The sequence below is a fragment of the Nelumbo lutea genome, chromosome 4 (genome assembly GCF_056320005.1).
Source record: "Nelumbo lutea isolate HS-2025 chromosome 4, American lotus-T2T, whole genome shotgun sequence".
NCBI classification, from domain to species: Eukaryota; Viridiplantae; Streptophyta; class Magnoliopsida; order Proteales; family Nelumbonaceae; genus Nelumbo; species Nelumbo lutea.
Window position 1 is genome coordinate 92,851,212 of NC_142687.1, and position 19,894 is coordinate 92,871,105.

General features: G+C 39.3%; 1 non-coding gene and 1 pseudogene across 3 annotated transcripts; both read right to left on the bottom strand.

Moving 5' to 3' along the window:
- Positions 1-1,482: 1,482 nt before the first annotated feature.
- Positions 1,483-18,986, bottom strand: LOC148861839 (RAN GTPase-activating protein 2 pseudogene; annotated as a pseudogene). 2 transcript variants are annotated; one of them, XR_016112423.1, is made up of 2 exons: positions 18,761-18,986; positions 1,483-3,475 (listed from the first exon to the last, which is right to left on the bottom strand). The product of XR_016112423.1 is annotated as an RAN GTPase-activating protein 2 pseudogene, transcript variant X1 (transcript). The 2 variants fall into 2 exon arrangements; XR_016112424.1 differs by lacking the exon at positions 18,761-18,986 and adding an exon at positions 11,755-12,156.
- Positions 18,987-19,343: 357 nt separating this feature from the next.
- Positions 19,344-19,414, bottom strand: TRNAG-CCC (transfer RNA glycine (anticodon CCC)). The gene has a single exon. It is a non-coding gene; the product is annotated as a tRNA-Gly (tRNA).
- Positions 19,415-19,894: the final 480 nt, after the last annotated feature.

Genomic DNA, 19,894 nt, shown 5'->3' on the forward strand with positions numbered 1-19,894 from the left:
GTATTACTCTGAAAGATGAAATTCTAATGATAACCAACTATTTCGTTTTCTAAAAACTTCAATGTTGTAAAATTGAGTAACTGGATGAAGAGAATAGCTTTGCACATTTAAAATCTTTGGGGTGAGACCGTGAGAGCATTTAGATATTTGTAGTAAGGGCTCAGTTTGGAAGAAGTACAAATACAAATATGTAGAGTGCAAAACTATGTATTTTTATATTATTTTGTATGTATTCGTATTGTACATATTTGTATTTGTATTCCTTCTAAACTGACCTAAGACAAATTTACTTGAATTACTACACCTATTTCATTTTGGTAACAGTTTCTGTTTTAAATTTAAAATTTACTTTTCTATTAGAATAATATTAGTGTCAAAAAAATTAATATCTTTAATTATTCTATACTTTTTAACATTTTCCAAGTGTGTCCTAATAGTTCACACTTCACATAAATGTGTCTTATATGTATATACCTCATTTATAAACATCTAAGACTTGAATTTAGCGCTATTGAATCATTAGGATTTATTGAGGTTTCACTAGCAAAGTGCATACCCATGTGTATCCTAATTTTTCGACTGTACGCATGGCTGTTCAAAGGTATCATACATCTTTTAAGTTTGACTTTCCTATATTCTTTGTCTTTTGATGCTTTGAACTTTGATTTTAACACTAAGGCTCAGTTTGGAAGGAGTATAAACACAAATTTGTAGAGTGCAAAACCTTGTATTTTATATTATTTTGTATGTATTTGCACAGTACATATTTGTATTTGTACTCCTTCCAAACTGAGCCTAAAGTACTAAAAATGAAGTCTTTATTGTTATTATTATTACTTTTAATTTAATTCAAAGTGCATAAAATCATCACATGACCAATGTATTTTCACAGATTTGAGAAAGTGGTAAAAACTGAGGCCCTGTTTGGCTCGTGGGAATGGAATTGGAATCGGAATGGGCTATTCCGATTCCAACTGTTTGGTTGGATGGAATCAAAATCCCATTCCCACTCCTATTAATGGCATTCCCCCATTTGAGGGAATGGCCGTTTCTTGACCCTCCCTTACCCTTACGAATGAAATCCCATTCATGCTGATTCCAATTCCCATTCCCATTCTTATCTGAACCAAACAGATTTTGAGAATAGACCATTCTGATTCTGATTCCAAAGGATTTTGATTCCAATTCCAACAATTAACCAAATGAACCCTGAATTTATTAGAAAATACAATTCACCATAACCCCAGCGATAAGATTAGTAATATTTAATTCAAAATTAAGTTGCATTGCAATTAGAACAAATTTTAAAATATATAACTGTTATTTGCTAAATAGTGTGAAAATGAAAATCTTTTGGTAATCGAAACTCTATTGCCCTTGTCATTTTGAGGCCATCAAGCCACAAAAGACTTGGATTTGTGAGGAAATTTGAATCTAGCACAACTCACACATACCAGCATAACTCAAAACATATCAACCATCTAAGCAAAAAGCAGAACAAAATCCATTCCAATTCACTAAAGTAACATCAGAAATAAAAATAAATTATTAAACCAGTGTTCTTGGAATGGGGAGAAAAAAAAACATGACCCATTACTGACTCGAGTGGTTGAGTTACAGAATCAGTAACTGTATTAGTAGGATACAATGAGCTGATCAATTCCAAATATCACAACAAAAATCCTTTAAACCTCTTCAACAAGTTAAAAGTTGATATCAGAATCCATCATAGCCTGCTATTCCTCATTGCTGACTTCAAGACGTTCAAGTTTGGTTTCCAATTCATCCCCATTTTCATCACCTTTCTCTCCCCCTTCCTCGTCATTCTCATCAAAGGGCCCTAGCACATCAGGTGATTTCTTGAATATTTCCTTTTCCTCATTGCTGACTTCAAGATGTTTAAGTTTCGATTCCAATTCATCCCCATTTTCATCACCCATCTCTTCCTCTTCACCACCTTCTCCCCCTTCCTCGTCATTCTCATCAAAGGGCCCTAGCACATCAGGTGATTTCTTGAATATTTCCTTTACCTCATCAATACCTTCATCAGAAATGCAATTCCCATTGATATTTAGCAACTTAAACTCAGGCTTATTTACTACAGCTTGTGCTAAGGACCTCGCCCCAGCCCTTCTTACTGAATTAGTGCTGAAATCAACTTCTTCTAATAGACCATGGCCTTCTTCCAGTGCTTTTCCGATCAGAATAGCACCCTTGTCCTTCAGTTCATTCTCAGCCAAGTTAAGCTTAGAAAGGAACTGTTTAGCTGCTATACAGGCAGCTAAGGCCGGAGCAGCTTCAATGGTGATGTCATTCCCAGCCAGCTCCAATACAGATTCCTTCAGAGAATTAGCAAGAGCTATTGCCCCTTCATTTTCTAAATTGAGATAGCTGAGGTAAGCCTCAGTTAGAGATGTATGTCCTCAAAGAGCTTTACTCAAGCCAAATCCAGCATCAACACCAAGCATATTGTCACGCAGATCCAGTTTTTTCAAATGAGTACATGTACCTAGTGCCTCAGCCAGGGCAATACCTCCTTCAGAACCTACTCTTGTAGAGGAGCATCTGAAATCCTCCAATGCAGGAGAACGCATAATGACCTTAGAAATAGCAAATGCACCCTCGTCTCCTGTCATATTATTATGAAAATGAAGGACTTTAAGCTTCTCTGTGGAAGGAATCAATTCACTTACTGCTTGAGCAGCTTCCTTGGAAATGCCATCGTTCATTAAATAGAGCTCCTCCAAGTTATTCTGGGATTTCAACAGCATTTCAAATGCCCTGACACCCTTCTCACCCATTGCATTGTTTGAGAGGTTTAGGGACTTCAAAACACAACCTTCCAAGGCTGACGAGAATATATTCATTACTTCAAGGGCTTCCATTTCTGGCCGTCCAGCAACAAAATCTGAAAGGTCTACATCCGTCAATTGGTTCTTGAGCGACACTAAGATGGGTTCTGCAACATGGGCTGCACCAATCCCAAAGCTCGTGTTACTGAAGCATATCTTAGTGTATGCATTCCCTGGCTCCATTAATGGTTTTAGAAGCTCCTTTGCCTCGTCTTCCTCAATAAAGGCCCGACGACCTCCAGATATATCAAATAATGTTGCATGAGGTGCAGTATCTTGGTCAGATATCAGACTGCCTTCATCCTCCTTGATTTGTGGGCCTCTTTTAAGAACTTCCAGCATGAGCTTACTAGATTCCTTGGCATAAAGTTGCACTGCAGAACCACCATTATCATCTGACTCCTCATGGTGCTGATTTGCAGCAGCAAAGGCTGCTTCTTCAATTTGTTTAGCATTCTCCTCAGCCTCTTCTTTGGTTAGAAGGCCATGCTTCCTAGAAAATATGGATGGAGTTGAAAGATTATTGGACATTCGCTCCACAATAACCTGCCGTGTGTTTTCGCTAGGGGGCCACAGTGAAATCAAGCAATCTTCAAAAGACGGCATCCTAGAAAATGTGCTTGCTGCAAATATGTGTTGGAACGATAACATTAACTTCTAAGAAAAACTTAACTAAAAAATTAAGACATCCAGTTCTCAAATGAAAAAATAAATAAATAAATAAAACACCAAAAGGCTTGGATGAGTCAGCTAGTGCACCTCAGTAGCACTTTAATAGTTCAATGAGGTGAGTGGCTAACATTCAGTTCTAGCAACCACAAGCAATCCACTGACTAATCAACAAATTCCATGGTTCCTTGAACCCAAATCACAAGCAACACTTAGCCAATGGCACTCATCAAATCAAAATAATGTATTTGGTGGTACCAATGAATTTCTATGGTGCATATGAAAAAGAGATTCAAAGTCGCAGGACTCTAACATCCACTACTGGCCTATCTTATGCAAGCAGCACACTTTTTTCTTTGTATAGAGGAAAATGGGGAAGATACAAGGAGAAAATTGAGGGGTTACCAATAAAAAAAGAATATGAAGTTTATACAATGCACACATTGCATATGTGTTTGGTTTTCTTTATTTTAATTCAATAGCAATAGTTACTGATAAAAAATACAAAAAAAAAAGCATCTGGCAGGAAATTGGAGAACTAACTCTACCTAAAAGAAAACAAGAAATGAATATGTTATTTAAGGGACCATTTGACAACTAAAGTTGCTCAATTTAAAGACTTGTTGCTTTATTTTTTAGTTGCTAAAATATTTAAATAATAAAATTTTCAAGGGTATAGTGATCTACCCAACTTCAGTTTTAGCCATTAAGGAACCTACAACCACCTTAACAACTTATTCACTAAAAGTCAAAGCAATAAGCTTTTCAGTTCAGAATCATTAGTTGTTATCAAATGGCCTCTAAATAGTGCACTAATTGAATAATGAGTCAATCCCAATCTGCAACTGCTACTGCTACTACTTTAATATGAAATGTATACTTTTCTTATGAAAACCATGAATATTTATTAAAGAAATATGGTTATGGTACCTAGGGAACTACCCTAGGATCTATTTTTTAACATAAAAAAAAAAATTCATCACCTGGGCAACTAGGCAGGCGCCCCCCAATCGCCTAGCCTCGCCTGAGCGCCTTGAAAACTGTGCAAAAAGCATCTATTTCCTTGGTGTGTAATCAGGCTGAGTGTGGGAGGGAGACTACCAAACTTCTATTTCACAAGCACAGATGAAACAAATTTGTACACCCCAAGGTCTCACAACAAAAGAATACCCCCTAACCTAGGCCAGCTCAGTTGTCCTAATCTATAAATTATGTTTTCCGATTTTAACAGATCAAAGGACAACATGAATAAGAGAAAAAAAAATCAATCAAGCAATAAGAACATGAGTGAAGAAATAAAGAAATACAAAACATCTCTGAGGAGGGAATTGCCTGATTAAGATTTTCTTTTTTTTCATTGATCTTACTTGCTTAAGGTTTTACTCTTAATGATGCCTGTAACGAAGCCATTCAAATACTTGCTGACATAAAAAGGGGCCAAAATAATGAAAATAGAGTCTAAAAGGTTCATAGGGTTAACTAGAAAATTAACGAAGTAAAATTGAAATTGTAATTGTTATTAGTCTAGAGAAAATAAGACAATCAAGCACTGATTATTACCATACACTCTTTGTAGAGCATTAAGGTAGAATGGGCATAGTTTTCTTGACAAGTTGCTTTCTAACTCATCATATGGCTGAATGGAAGGAACCATAGCATAAAAGCTGTAGAGAACACTGATGTGGACCCCACGGCTGTGGACCCCACTGTGTTCGTATGGCAGCACAGCATGTATTCTTTGTTAGTTATGTCAGTGTTAGTTGGTAGTTATTTCAGTTTTGTTGTTACAGCTTGTTATTTCAGAGCATTAAGGGCAATTCAGCTTTTTACAATTAGTAAACATATAAATATTAAGAGTGGGCCAGAAGATTGATTCTATTCGACCCTCTCTCTCCTTTTTCTAAAACCCTTTGTGTGCTTCTGCTTTCTCCCTCTTTTCTTCTTCTTTTCTCCATCTGAAATCTTTCTTTTTACTTTCGGATTCAAGACCGATTGTAGTCTTGATCGACTAATTGGTATCAGAGCCAATCTAGGGTTCCTCGTGTGTGTCTAATCCAGCCGACCACATAAGAATTGCCTAGGGCTGGAAGCTTAGAAAGAACTGTTCATTGGCTGATTATTGGAGGTTACCAATAGGGTTTGCAACTGTCCAAAGGCTTGTAGAGGCTTGGAGAGTGTTTTGGTAATCAGGAAGAATCAAAGAAGGTTAAAAGGATCAATATTAGGGTTCAAGCCAAGATTGAAGGTGGCGAATAGAGTTTTCTGGGTAAGTTTTTATCTTTTCTTGAGACCGTCATCAGTCAAAGATAGGTTGGACTTATCTAGAAGGAGCGGCTGAGCTTCCCTTATTTTCTCAGAGGCGATCAGAGTTCACTGGAGTTTTATCTAGGGTTTGTTTTTAACCCTACGACCAGACTTGACTGTGGACCTATTTGGAAGGTGCGGCAAAGAATTGTTTTTTGTTCTTTATCACCTTTTGGGAAATTCCTAAATCTGTTTCAGCATTCCAGATTGTTTTCTAAGTGAGTTCTAGACTTGTTTCAGCTTCCAAGCCTGTTTTTTGGGGGTGAGAACCTTTATCAAGAATTGGACAGCTTAAAATTCAGAACCGTTGACTGGTTTCAGATCAGATCTGAACTGGGTTCACCCTAAAATTCAAAACTGTCGATTGGTTTCAGATCAGATTTGAACTGAGTTCATACAGAATTCTGTTTTCCCCTTGTTTGTGGAAGACCTAGGCTGGCTGTTATCAGTTGTTTAAGTGTTGTTTTCTATTACAGTAGCTTTAAAAGCTGTTGATTGCTAATTCTTAACCAAGAATGGAGTTCAAGAATCAGGGGGAAGGTGTTTTTGGGACTAGCAATTCTGGTAATATCTCTGAGACTGTATTTCAGATTACAACTATGAGGTTTGATGGATCCAACTACTTAGAATGGGCCCAATCGGCCATGATGGCTATTGGGGGTAGAAGAAAACTTAGTTACCTATGGAGAGATGTGAAAGAACCATCCAAGGAAGACCAAATGTATACTAAGTGGGTTATGGAAAATTACTTAGTTATGACATGGTTGTACAAATCTATGCAGCCACATATCAGCCGAAACTATTTGTGGGCAAAAACAACCAAGGAAATCTGTGATGTCATGAAAGAGACCTACTCCCAACCCCTTAATGTTGCTAGGGCCTATGAATTGAAGTGCGAGGTTAATAACCTCAAGCAATGAGAGAAACCAGTCTTCGTTTGCTTCTCTACTTTGAAATCTCTGTGGCATGAAATTGACCATCTGGAAACACTTGAGTGGGAAAGTCAAAAGAATGCACAGACTCATAGAAAGCAAGTTGAGACTAATAGGGTTTTTGAATTACCAACTGGTCTGAATTCTGATTATGATATTGTGAGACAACAAATACTAACAAGGGACAGTGTGACCTTATCTCAAGCCTACTCATTGGTGCATAGTGAAGAGACTAGGAGAAAGGTTATGATGCAGTATCAACCCTTCCCACCAGCCTTGGCAACAGTTCAACCTAAGTCTGGGGGTGATTCAGAAAGGAATATGAAGAAGGAAGATAAGCGAGATCTAGTGTGTGAACATTGCAAGAAACCTAAGCATACTAAAGACACATGTTGGAAGTTGCACCCTCATCTAGTCCCAGCAAAACTGAGGAACAAAAGGGGTAATGCTCATATGGTTGTTAATACCGATTCTGCATCCTCATCGGGCACAAAAGGCACGCCTCTAGACACCTTAGCTGCTGTTCGGGCTGCCCTAACACAGTTGGAAAAGGAGGTTGGGAAATCAGCTCAATCATCTCAGTCATCATCAACTCCTTCCACATCAACCTTTGCTCATTCAGGTACTCGGGCCTCAACTTACCATGCTTCAGCTCCAGGTAACATTGAACATTGTTGAGCAATAGACTCAGGTGCATCTGACCATATGACTAGCTTACCATCACTGTTCACTACCTATCACTTATCTTCTGGTAGAGATAAAGTGTCCATTGTTGATGGTTCCCTTGTTCCCATTTCTAGCAAGGGAGACATCAAGTTGTCTAATACCATTTCCTTATCCTCAGTTTTGCATGTTCCTAAGCTTGATACTAACTTGCTTTTAGTCAGTAGTATTACAAAACATCTGAACTGTTTAGTAACCTTCTTCCCTAACCGATGTGTTTTTCAGGACTTGGAAACAGGAAGGTGATTGGGACTAGCCGTGAGACGAATGGGATCTATCTGCTTGGAGAGAATTCTCATTGGAAAGATCATGAAGATAAGAAGCCTTTTGTTTCTCAGTCTGTTAGCCCGGTTATGCTTTGGCATAATCGGTTAGGTCATTTATCATTTCGGTCTTTGAAGAGTTTGTTTCCTAATTTGTTTGAGTCTGTTCAAATGTCAAATTTGATATGTAAGAGTTGTGAACTTGCAAAGCATTATAGAACATCTTATTCCTTGAGTAATAAAAGAAGTAGTAATTCTTTTGATGCTGTGCACACCAATGTTTGGGGCCCGTATCACATCCCTTCTATGGGGTGGGGGGTACAGATATTTCTTGTTGTTTGTTGATGACTAGACCTATTTTTCTTGGGTTTACCTTATGCGTTCTTGAGATGAGGTTCTTGCTCTGACCCAGACCTTTCATCAAATGATTTTAACCCAGTTCGGGATCAAAATCAAAATCCTCATATCTAAAAATGCGAAAGAATACTTTACCAAGCCATTGGCCTCTTATCTACTTGCTCATGGGATTATTCACCAGAGTACTTGTCCTTATACACCACAGCAGAATGGGGTTGCCGAGAGGAAGAATAGGCACATTTTGGAGGTGGTTAGAAGCATTATTTACCTCCAATGTGCCTATCCGTTTCTGGGGCAATGCTATTCTCACAGCAGTGTATCTCATTAATCGCATTCCTTCACGAGTTCTTGACTTGAAGCCTTCGTTTAACCTTCTATACCCAGATGAAGAATTATTTACTATTCCCCTTAAAACCTTTGGTTGCACCTTCTTTGTTCAGATTCTTGTACTTCATCGTTCCAAATTTGACCCTAAGGCCTCCAAATGCATTTTTCTCGGTTATGCACAAACTCAAAAGGATTATTGTTGCTAATGAACCTACTTCCAGGAGGAGATTTGTCTCGATGAATATTACTTTCTTTGAGGAAATACCCTATTACCCTAGGGTTTCTCCTCAGGGGGAGAGTAGTGAGAATGGGGAGAATGGGGTTTGTGAGAGTGGGGCTAACTCATCTAAAGTTCCTTTACCCATTCCATTGAGTGATGAGGGATGTAATGGGGAGGGTTGTCAGGGGTGTCAGGAGTTGAAAGTCTATCACAAGCGGTGGAGGTAGGTTGATTTCGGTCATCAGCAGTCCAGGCCAGCCCCAGTTCCTTCTGCGGATCTAGACCCAGGTACTACAGTCCCCTTATCAGATCCAAGTCCCACTGAGATACCTTCCACTGTTGCTATTTCGCTTTCTTTGGATGACATTGACCTCCTTGTTGCACTCCGTAAAGGGAAACGGCATTGCACCACATTCACAATGATGGAGGCCCATCCCAAGGCCCATCTCACTCCTAGGGGCGACAGCTCCTAGGATAAGGCCAAGAGTCTAAGATAATTCAAGAATTCAAGAATTATCAAAATTCAAGAATTCAAGATCCATCAAGAATCCAAAGAATTCAAGACTCATCAAGAATTCAAGAATTCAAAGAATCCAAGACTCATCAAGAATCCAAAGAATCCAAGACTCATCAAGAATCCAAAGAATCCAAGACTCATCAAGAATTCAAGAATTCTAGATAATCCAAGATTCATGCATGGATAAGATCAAGGGAGATCGGACGGGGGAGATCAAGTCAAGAAGAGTTCGATCCTATCTACAAGTTTGAGATGTTTAGATCAAATCTAATTTCTTTTCCTAGTTCTTTTATAATTTCTCAATGTATTATAAATACTGCTATTTCCCAGAATTATTAATCAATTCCATACTTCAGATTTTCAGAATTTCTTCAAGTTCTCTTCTTCCTATTTTTGCTGCCTTTTTCTCTCTCCTAGAGAAATCGGTGTTTTCGCTAGGTGCTAGCAGATGCCCGGTGCTTGCATAGCCAGCTCCGATTCTCATTGCTTCCACGCTGCGTCAGGTGGTATCAGAGCAGGGAATTCGCCCAGTCATGTCCAGCCCAGACGGTAGCAGTCGCAACCCACCCCGTGACGGAGATCAGGGGTTCCCAGCTGTTTGGAGAGCAATCGAAGAGCAGCGTACAGCCACACGTAACATCGAACAGCAGTTGGCAGAGGTGATTGAACAATTGCAAACCTTGTTACGGGAGGTTGTCCCATGAATCCGGGAAAATCCACAGCAGGTCGCAGGAGACGACCACGACAGACCATCCGTCGCTACTGCGTCCCAACATCCAGTTCTTGACGACGACAGCGATGATGATTTCGAATTTGGTGGTGCTCCAATTCTTCCCGGCAACGACAGAAATGGTAGAAATTGGCACAATCAAGGTAATTTCAACCCCCGTAGGAATAATGATGAATTTAAACTCAAGGTAGATATTCCTACTTTTAGTGGAGATCTTGGTATAGAGGGACTTTTGGATTGGATCACAGAAGTCGATAGGTTCTTTGATTACATGGAAATACCAGAGGAACGAATGGTAAAATTAGTAGCTTTCCGATTAAAGGGAGGCGCATCTGTTTGGTGGGAACGGTTGAGAGAGACCCGGATGAGAGAAGGAAGGGGTCCTGTTCGAACCTGGAGGCGCATGAAACAATTAATTAGAAGTAGATTTTTACCTCCTGACTATAAACAATATATGCTTGAATCTTATCAGAGGTGGGCGCATGGTTCTCGTAGTGTTAATGAATATACATCTGAATTTTTGAGATTGGCTGAAAGAAATCAATTATCTAAAAGTGATAACCAGCAGGCAGCCCGTTATCTAAGCGGTTTAAGACCGTCTATCAGAGATAAAATTGGTGTACAGATGGTTCTTAGTGTGCAGGAAGCAAGAAACCTAGCCTTGAAAGCATAATTAATGTTCCAGGACAAAGCACGCAGTGATAATTATCGCCGATACAGCGGGAGCGACAACAGACCGGCAACTGTCGACAGGAACAAGTCAGTTCCGGCAGCATAACCTTCTCACCCGGCAAGTACAAGTAACGCCGGTAAGGCTACTACAGGAGGACATACTCGAGGTAATCCTTCCAACCCTCCTAAACCCAATAACCCTTATGCAAGGCCTGCTCCTACTAAATGTTTTAAATGTAATGAGGTTGGACATAGATCCAGTGACTGTCCCAGGAGGAAGGCAGTTAATATGGTAGAAAGGGAAGAGGAAGAGGTATATTGTGGACCTGATGGGGAGGATGAAGAGGGTCCATATGAACATGAGGAGTATAGTTGTGTGGTAAGAAAATTAATGTTGTCCCAGAAAAATAAGGATACTTCTCAACGGCACAGATTATTTCGTACCAGATGTACTGTCAAGGGAAAATTATTTAATTTAATCATTGACAGTGGTAGTCAAGAAAATATTATTTGCAGGGATGTCATCCAACAATTATAGCTGGTTCCTGAAAAACATCCCAACCCATACACAATTGGGTGGATCAAGGAAGGAGGCAGCGCACGAGTGGAAGAACGCTGCAAGGTACCTTTTTCAATTGGTAAGTACCATGATGAAGCATATTGTGATATTGTAGATATGGATGCTTGCCATATTTTATTAGGGAGGCCTTGGCATTTTGATACAGATGCAAGGCACATGGGTAGGATGAATACCTACCAACTTGAAAAAGAAGGTACACGCTATACTTTGTTACCCATTGCAGAAAAAAATGTTACAAAGGCACATGAGAAAAATTTCCTTACCATCACCCATCATCATGCTGAATTTGTTAAAGAATGTAAGGATACTCATGAGATACATTTGTTAGTAGTAAAAGGAGAAGATGTTAATGATGAAAATACAATTCCAGCTGAAATACAGGGACTACTGGATGAATTTAATGATGTAGTTCCAGAGGAGTTACCAAATGAACTCCCTCCCATGAGAGATATACAACACCATATTGATTTTGCTCCAAGTGCTAGTCTACCTAACCTCCCACATTACAGGATGAATCCCAAGGAGAATGAAATTTTACGTGAAAAGGTAGAAGAATTATTGAAAAAGGGACACATTCAAATCAGCATGAGTCCTTGTTCAGTACCTACCTTATTAACACCTAAGAAGGATGGCAGTTGGAGAATGTGTGTCGACAACAGGGCCATTAACAAGATCACCATTGGGTACAAATTTCTCATTCCTCGGCTGAACGACATGCTGGATCAACTAGGCGGAGCTGTAGTTTTCTCAAAAATAGATCTCAGGAGTGGATATCATCAAATCAAGATCCGTCCCGGAGATGAATGGAAGACAGCCTTCAAGACTAGAGATGGCTTGTTCGAGTGGTTGGTCATGCCCTTTGGACTAACCAATGCACCCAGCACTTTCATGAGGCTGATGAACCAGGTATTGCGCCCCTTCATTGGTAAATTTGTGGTAGTCTATTTTGATGATATTTTGATATACAGCAAATCTATCACTGAGCATGTGGGACATATTAGGGAGGTCCTGAAAACATTGAGGGAAAATAAATTATATGCTAATTTGAAGAAATGCATCTTTATGAATGATAATTTATTATTCCTGGGATTTATTATAAGCAAGGATGGTGTGAAAGTAGATGAGGAAAAGGTGAAAGCCATTAGGGAGTGGCCGACCCCATCCACTGTCACAGATGTCAGGCGATTTCATGGGTTGGCAACCTTCTATAGGCGTTTTATTAAGAATTTTAGTAGTATCATGGCTCCCATTACTGAATGCTTGAAAAAGGGGAAATTTCAATGAGGAGAAGAACAAGAGCAAAGTTTTGCTCTCATAAAAGAAAAGTTATGCACTGCTCCTGTTCTTGCCTTACCTGATTTCAATAAATTATTTGAAGTTGAATGTGACGCCAATGGAGTTGGCATAGGGGCTGTATTGTCCCAAGAGAAAAGACTCATTGCCTTCTTTAGTGAAAAATTATGTGAAGCCAGGAGAAAGTGGTCTACTTATGACAAAGAGTTTTATGCTGTGATAAGAGCCTTGAAAACATGGGAACACTATCTAATTGCAAAAGAATTTGTTCTCTATACTGACCACCAGGCCCTAAAATATCTTAGTGGGCAAAAGCAATTAAGAAGTGATTTACATGCCAGATGGTCTGCTTTCCTAGACAAGTTCCCATATAAAATTGTGTATAAGACAGGGCAACAAAATAAAGTAGCTGATGCACTTAGTAGGCGTGTAGCTCTCATCAAGACCCTCAGCGTTGAGATCGTGGGGTTTGAGTGCCTAAAAGACTTATATGCCCGAGATGAAGACTTCCAACAGGTATGGGAGAAATGTGTGAATAAGCAGCCAACGAAAGACTTCTTTATTTATGACGGGTTCCTTATGAAAGGGGAACAACTGTGTATCCCTTGCACCTCCCTCCGCGAAAAGATCATCAGGGATTTGCATGGGGGTGGACTAGCAGGACACTTGGGAAGGGACAAAACAATAGAAGTTGTTAAGGGGCGATATTACTGGCCGAAATTGAGAATGGACGTCTCTACCATCGTAAGCAGGTGCTATGTTTGTCAGACAGCTAAGGGACAAACCCAGAACACAGGTGTCTACATGCCCCTACCCGTTCCTACTGCTATATGGGAAGACTTGTCCATGGATTTTGTTCTCGGCTTGCCAAAGACCCAGAGGAACATGGACTCCGTCTTCGTGGTGGTTGATAGGTTCTCAAAAATGGCCAACTTCCTCCCATGCAAGAAAACTGCAGATGCATCCGCAACAACCAAATTATTTTTCAAGGAGATTGTTCGCTTACATGGGATACCCAAGACCATCACTTCAGATCGTGACACACGGTTCCTTAATCACCTTTGGATGACCCTGTGGAGGTTGTTTGATTCATCACTTAATTTCAACAGTACAGCCCATCCGCAGACAGATGGACAAACAGAAGTGGTAAATCGAACCTTAAGGAATTTAATTCGCAACATATGTCGGGAACGGCCGAAACAGTGGGATTTCACCATAGCCCATGCCGAATTCGCCTATAACAATGCAATGCATAGTTCTACAAGCAGATCCCCATTCTCCATCATGTACATGAAGGTCCCTAACCATGCACTGGATTTAGTGAAACTACCCAAGGTACCTAGTGCCGGTATCTCAACAGAACAGATAGCAGAACAAATCCGGTCCGTCCAAGACGCCGTGAAGCAGAAGCTAGAACAATCCAACGCCAAGTACAAGATGGCCGCAAACAAACACCGCCGACCTCAAGTGTTTGATGTAGGTGATGAGGTTATGGTCTTCTTAAGGAAGGAAAGAATTCCCGTAGGTGCCTACAACAAGTTGAAGCCTCGGAAGTATGGTCCATACAAGATCGTGAAGAAGATTAATGATAATGCCTATATAGTGGACCTACCAGATCATATGGACATATCCAAGACCTTCAACGTTGCTGACCTTCACCGGTACCTGCCAGAGATAAACACTTGCCTATCCTCGTCACGACTCGGGGTCAAGTTCTCTCCAAGTGGGGGAGAATGATGGAGGCCCATCCCAAGGCCCATCTCACTCCTAGGGGCGACAGCTCCTAGGATAAGGCCAAGAGTCCAAGATAATTCAAGAATTCAAGAATTATCAAAATTCAAGAATTCAAGATCCATCAAGAATCCAAAGAATTCAAGACTCATCAAGAATTCAAGAATTCAAAGAATCCAAGACTCATCAAGAATCCAAAGAATCCAAGACTCATCAAGAATTCAAGAATTCAAAGAATCCAAGACTCATCAAGAATCCAAAGAATCCAAGACTCATCAAGAATTCAAGAATTCTAGATAATCCAAGATTCATGCATGGATAAGATCAAGGGAGATCGGACGGGGGAGATCAAATCTAATTTCTTTTCCTAGTTCTTTTATAATTTCTCAATGTATTATAAATACTGCTATTTCCCAGAATTATTAATCAATTCCATACTTCAGATTTTCAAAATTTCTTCAAGTTCTCTTCTTCCTATTTTCGCTGCCTTTTTCTCTCTCCTAGAGAAATCGGTGTTTTCGCTAGGTGCTAGCGAACGCCCGATGCTTGCATAGCCAGTTCCGGTTCTCATTGCTTCCACGCTGCGTCACACAACTCACTGCATTTCCCAGTTTCTGTCCTATGATCGCTTATCTCCCTCTTGCAGGTCCTTTCTCACATCCATTGCTGATATTCCTATTCCCAGAACAGTGCAGGAAGCCTTGTCAGTTTATGAGTGGAAAGATGCAATGAATGTTGAAATGGATGCCCTTCTAAGGAATAATACTTGGGAGTTAGTTGACCAGCCCAAAGGAAAGAAACCGGTTGACGTAGATGAGTATTTACCGTGAAACATAATGTTGATGGTTCCATTGAAAGGTATAAAGCCCGGTTAATTGCAAAATGATTTACTCAGACTTATGGTATAGACTACTTGGAGACTTTTGCTCCAGTGGCAAAGATGACCACTATTCGAGTTCTGTTAGCCCTTGCAGCCAGTTATTCTTGGCCCTTGTTCCAGATGGATGTTAAAAATGCCTTCCTAAATGGAGACTTACAGGAAGAAATCTACATGCAATTACCTTCTGGATTTTATGATGCAAAGACAGGTAAGAAGGTTTGCCGATTGAATAAAGCCTTGTATGGACTAAAGTAGTCCCCTAGAGCTTGGTTTGATAGATTCAGACAAGCCCTTGAAAAATTCGACTATGTGCAGGCCTAGTCAGACCATGCATTGTTCATTAAAAGAGTGGACTCTTCTTTGACCTTGCTTGTTGTATATGTGGATGATATTGTGGTGACAGAGAATGATAATAGTGAGATTGAACCCCTCAAACAACTCCTTCATCAAGAGTTTGAGGTGAAAGATCTAGGTGAGCTACGATACTTCCTGGGTATTGAGGTTGCTAGATCTAAACACGAGATCTTTATTTCTCAAAGGAAGTATGTTCTAGATCTATTAGCAGAAACTGGAAAGTTGGGTGTTAAGCCTACAGATACACCCATTGAACAGAATCACAAGATCAGTGCAGAAGGTGGAGAGCCTCTTAAAGACAAAGTTATGTTCCAACGATTGGTTGTAAAACTCCTATATCTTTGTCTCACACAACCAGACATCAGTTATGCAGTCAGCGTTATCAGTCAATACATTCATTCTCCTTAAACTACTCACCTCCTTGCAGTTGGGAGAATATTAACATACTTGAAGAGATGTCCAAGTAGAGGTATATTATTCAAGAATAATGCATGAAGATAGAGGTCTATATAGATGCTTATTGGGCTGAGAGTGCTGATGACAGGAGGTCTACCTTTGGATATTGTGCCTTTGTAGGACGTAACATTGTCTCTTGGAGGAGTAAGAAACAAAGTGTTGTTTCTCGCTCTAGTGCTGAAGCTAAATATAGATCGATGGCTAATGGTGTGGCTGAAATCCTATGGCTGAAGTCATTACTTGAAAAGTTGGGTATTGATTATGAGAAGCCCTTAATGTTGTATTGTGATAATTAGGCTGCTATTAATATAGCTCACAATCTGGTACAGCATGACAGAACTAAACATATCGAAGTTGATTGTCATTTTGTCAGAGAAAGGATTTCATCTCAAGAAGTGTGTCTCCCGTATATCACCTCCAGCATGCAACTCGCAAATCTTCTCACCAAGGTTGTTCCAAGGAAGAAGTTAGAGGCAGACCTATGCAAGTTGGGAATGAAAAATATATATTCCCAACTTGAGGGGGAATGTAGAGAACATTGATGTGGACCCCACGACTGTGACCCCCGCTATGTTCGTATGGAAGCACAGCATGTATTCTTTGTTAGTTATGCCAGTGTTAGTTGGTAGTTATTTCAATTTTGTTGTTACAGCTTGTTATTTCAGCATTATTATTAGTTTATCTGCCATGTAAGCATTAAGGGCAATTCAGCCTTTTTACAATTAGTAAACATATAAATATTAAGAGTGGGTCGGCAAATTGATTCTATTCGACCCTCTCTCTCCTTTATCTAAAACCCTTTGTGTGCTTCTGCTTTCTCCCTCTTTTCTTCTTTTCTCCATCTGAAATCTTTCTTTTTACTTTCGGATTCAAGAATGATTATAGTCTTGATCGACTACTAAAGCATATCTAGCAAGGTACCAATATGAAGATATTAACCAATATAGTGTCTTGTCGTCTTGGTTCATAATCCATAACAAAGAATAGATTAAAGAAGATGCAGCCAAAGAATTAGAACAGGATGGGCAAAATGAAAGGGTGCACCTGGAGTCCTATGTGAAAGGAGAACCCCAATTAGGCTAAGAGGGAAATTTTATAAAATGGCCAAAATGCCAATATATTGTATATAATAGTGCTGGGCAACCAAGAAACATGTACCAAAAAATGAGTATGGTAGAAATGTAACTATCAAGATAGGTAAGTGTGAAACCTTGGAAGGATGGGTTCAATGAACTCATTCAAAACCACCTAGAAGTGGCTCCACTTAGGGGTGCAAGTTGGGCTGGGTCAGATCGGGTTGAGGCCAATCCTAACCCAACCCAAGTTGATGAACTCCCAACACTAATCCTAATTCTAACCCTAGGTTTGGGTTCGAATCAGTTTAGCCAAGTTTCTTCACTTCATTTTGCTAAAATGTTCTCATTTCTTACATTTAAGTAATCAAGGTTCACTGATTTTAGAATTATTTTTTAATACAAAGACAAAGCTAGGGTGCTTTAGAAGTATCATAATTATATCATACTACGAAAGTTGTCTTTAAATTTGAAATTGTTGATAATACATATACTAAATACATTTATTCATGGATGCATAGTTGCATCATTGCATGAATGCATAAATACATACATTTGTATATAATATTTATACCCTCAACCCTAGCCCAACCTAAAGTTCACTCAGGTTCATATATTTCAACCTTAACCTTGTCACAAACTTCAACCTGAGCCAAACCAACCTGAAGTTTTTGTCTTCAGGTTGGGTTCAGGCTAACCACTAACCTGGCCCAAGTTGCATCCCTAGCTCAAATTGGTGATTATATGAGGTAGACTTAGATAGTTTGATCATGTGCAGAGAAGACCATATAAAGCACCAGTGAGAAGAAGTGATCTATTACAAGTGTAAGGGCCAGGGATCTAGAAGAGATAGGGATAGATCTAAAAGAAAATGGGCTCAAGTGGTAAGAAATTATTTAAATACTCATAATTTAACAATGGCTATGACACTGAACAAAGTGAAATGGCAGAATAGGAGTCATGTAATTGACCCCTGACAAAGTTGCATAGAACAAGCGGTAGTGCAATGCATGCCTTAAAAACAAAATTGCATCAAGAGGAATAGGGTAACAACATAAAACTGCTAAAGACCCACAGCAAACAGAGAATTACCATAACAAACAATTAATGAGATTAGTTTTAAGAGTCTATATTACATGGCACGGAAAGATGGTATAAGATAAAAACCTGGCAAGTTTCCATTCAGTAGTAGCACCATAACAAAAATGCAAAAATAAATAGTGTATGCATTCAACTTACAAAGAAATTACAATTCCTAAAATCAGGTAGGAAACACGATGCACTGCAAGTCCAAAGTACATAAAGTATCTAGTCATCAACATTTACATCTCAACCAAGATTACATTAATCCAATAGTTGGGGAGGAAATACTCATATCTAATCACTAACTGCACAAAAAATCCCGTTTTATCTATCTGTTCTACAATGCATTGCTCAAATAACGGAACGAACGCAAATGTATCAGTTGCACTGAAAAAATCTAAAAGTTTCAATCATTCCGTAACAAAGGCATCTGATTCGGTGAAAAAGGAGATGAAACTTTGAATAGAAAATGAAGAGAAAGAAGCTCTCCATTACGGGTAGCTATCGAGACTAACAATGTGAATTGTGGAAAAAAATAATTGATTTAAAACCCTAGAAACGAGGATACCAAAAAAAGAGTAAAAATGAAAAAAAAAAAAAAAAGAACGTAATTTAGCACGAAACGAGACCTGGAAACCCTAAAAAATCGATTACAAGGAAGGGCAAAACATTAAAAATGAAAGAGTACAACAAACCCTAAAAGGGAGAATATGCAATGCTAAAGGAGATAGGTAAGAGAAGTACCTCAACGTCTCAGCCTCTCCTCAGTTGTTGGTCTGCGCTGTACGATAGTCCATAGCGTCGACAGGGGTGGAGGGAAAAATAAAAAACCGAAAATAAAGGAGAGAATTTCTTAGGGCTCAAAAAGACTAAGCAGCCCTCAGTATCTCTCTCTCTCTCTCTCTGATCTTCCAATCTCCACTTTGCTCCAACTATACGATACTACCATGTCGAACACTTGTGACAGGTCGACCAGAGGCTTCGGGCTACCGGCTTTAAATGTCGACAAAACCGCCAGGTATCGGGCGGGAAATGGGGAAAATCAACTGTTTAAAATGTAATAGTCTAATAGAAATAGATCCGGTCTGGCGGTCTGCCAACGGACCGACCCGAGGCTATGGGCTATACCGGCTTTAAAAGTCGATAAAACCGCGAGATTTCGAGCGGGATGAAGAAGAAAACCATTGTTTAAAAGAAGACAGTGAGAGCGGTCTGCTAACGGGTCGACCCGAGGCTACGGGCTACCGGCTTTAAAAGTCGATAAAACCGCGAGATCTCGAGCGGGAAAAAGAAGAAAAGCATTGTTTAAAAAGAAACAATGAGAATGTGCGCATCCGGGGAATCGAACCCCGGTCAGTACCGTGGGAGGGTACTATGATACCACTACACCAGATGCGCTTCTATTTGTCAAAAGTGCATTTTAACGCTTTTGTAAACAAGCTATCAACTGTGGAAATGTCTAGAAACCAAAATAAATTGGTGTAAATACATGGGATTACAAAATGGTTGAGTGTAAATTTTGATTTACTTTTACAAGCCTTTTCTTGTGGTCTTTTGGGATTTTCAAAATTTGGTCTTTCTCTATTTGGCACTAAAAGATAGGAAGCCAAAAAGACTTATGCCCAAGGTTTTAAAAGGCGAAAGGCATAGTGGCCCAAAAAGGTGAGTCTTAAGCCTAAAAGTTAAGAAAAAAATAATTAAAGTTTATAAATGATAAAAATATACCAAGTAAGAATGATGGAAGGTACAAATATCCATAAAATAGAAGTTTATAAGCAATAAGGTTTAACTTTTGAGCATTAAATAAAATAATAATCAACCATCTAACAATTATAAGCATTTTACATTTTATGTTTCAAAATGCAATCTTATGAAATT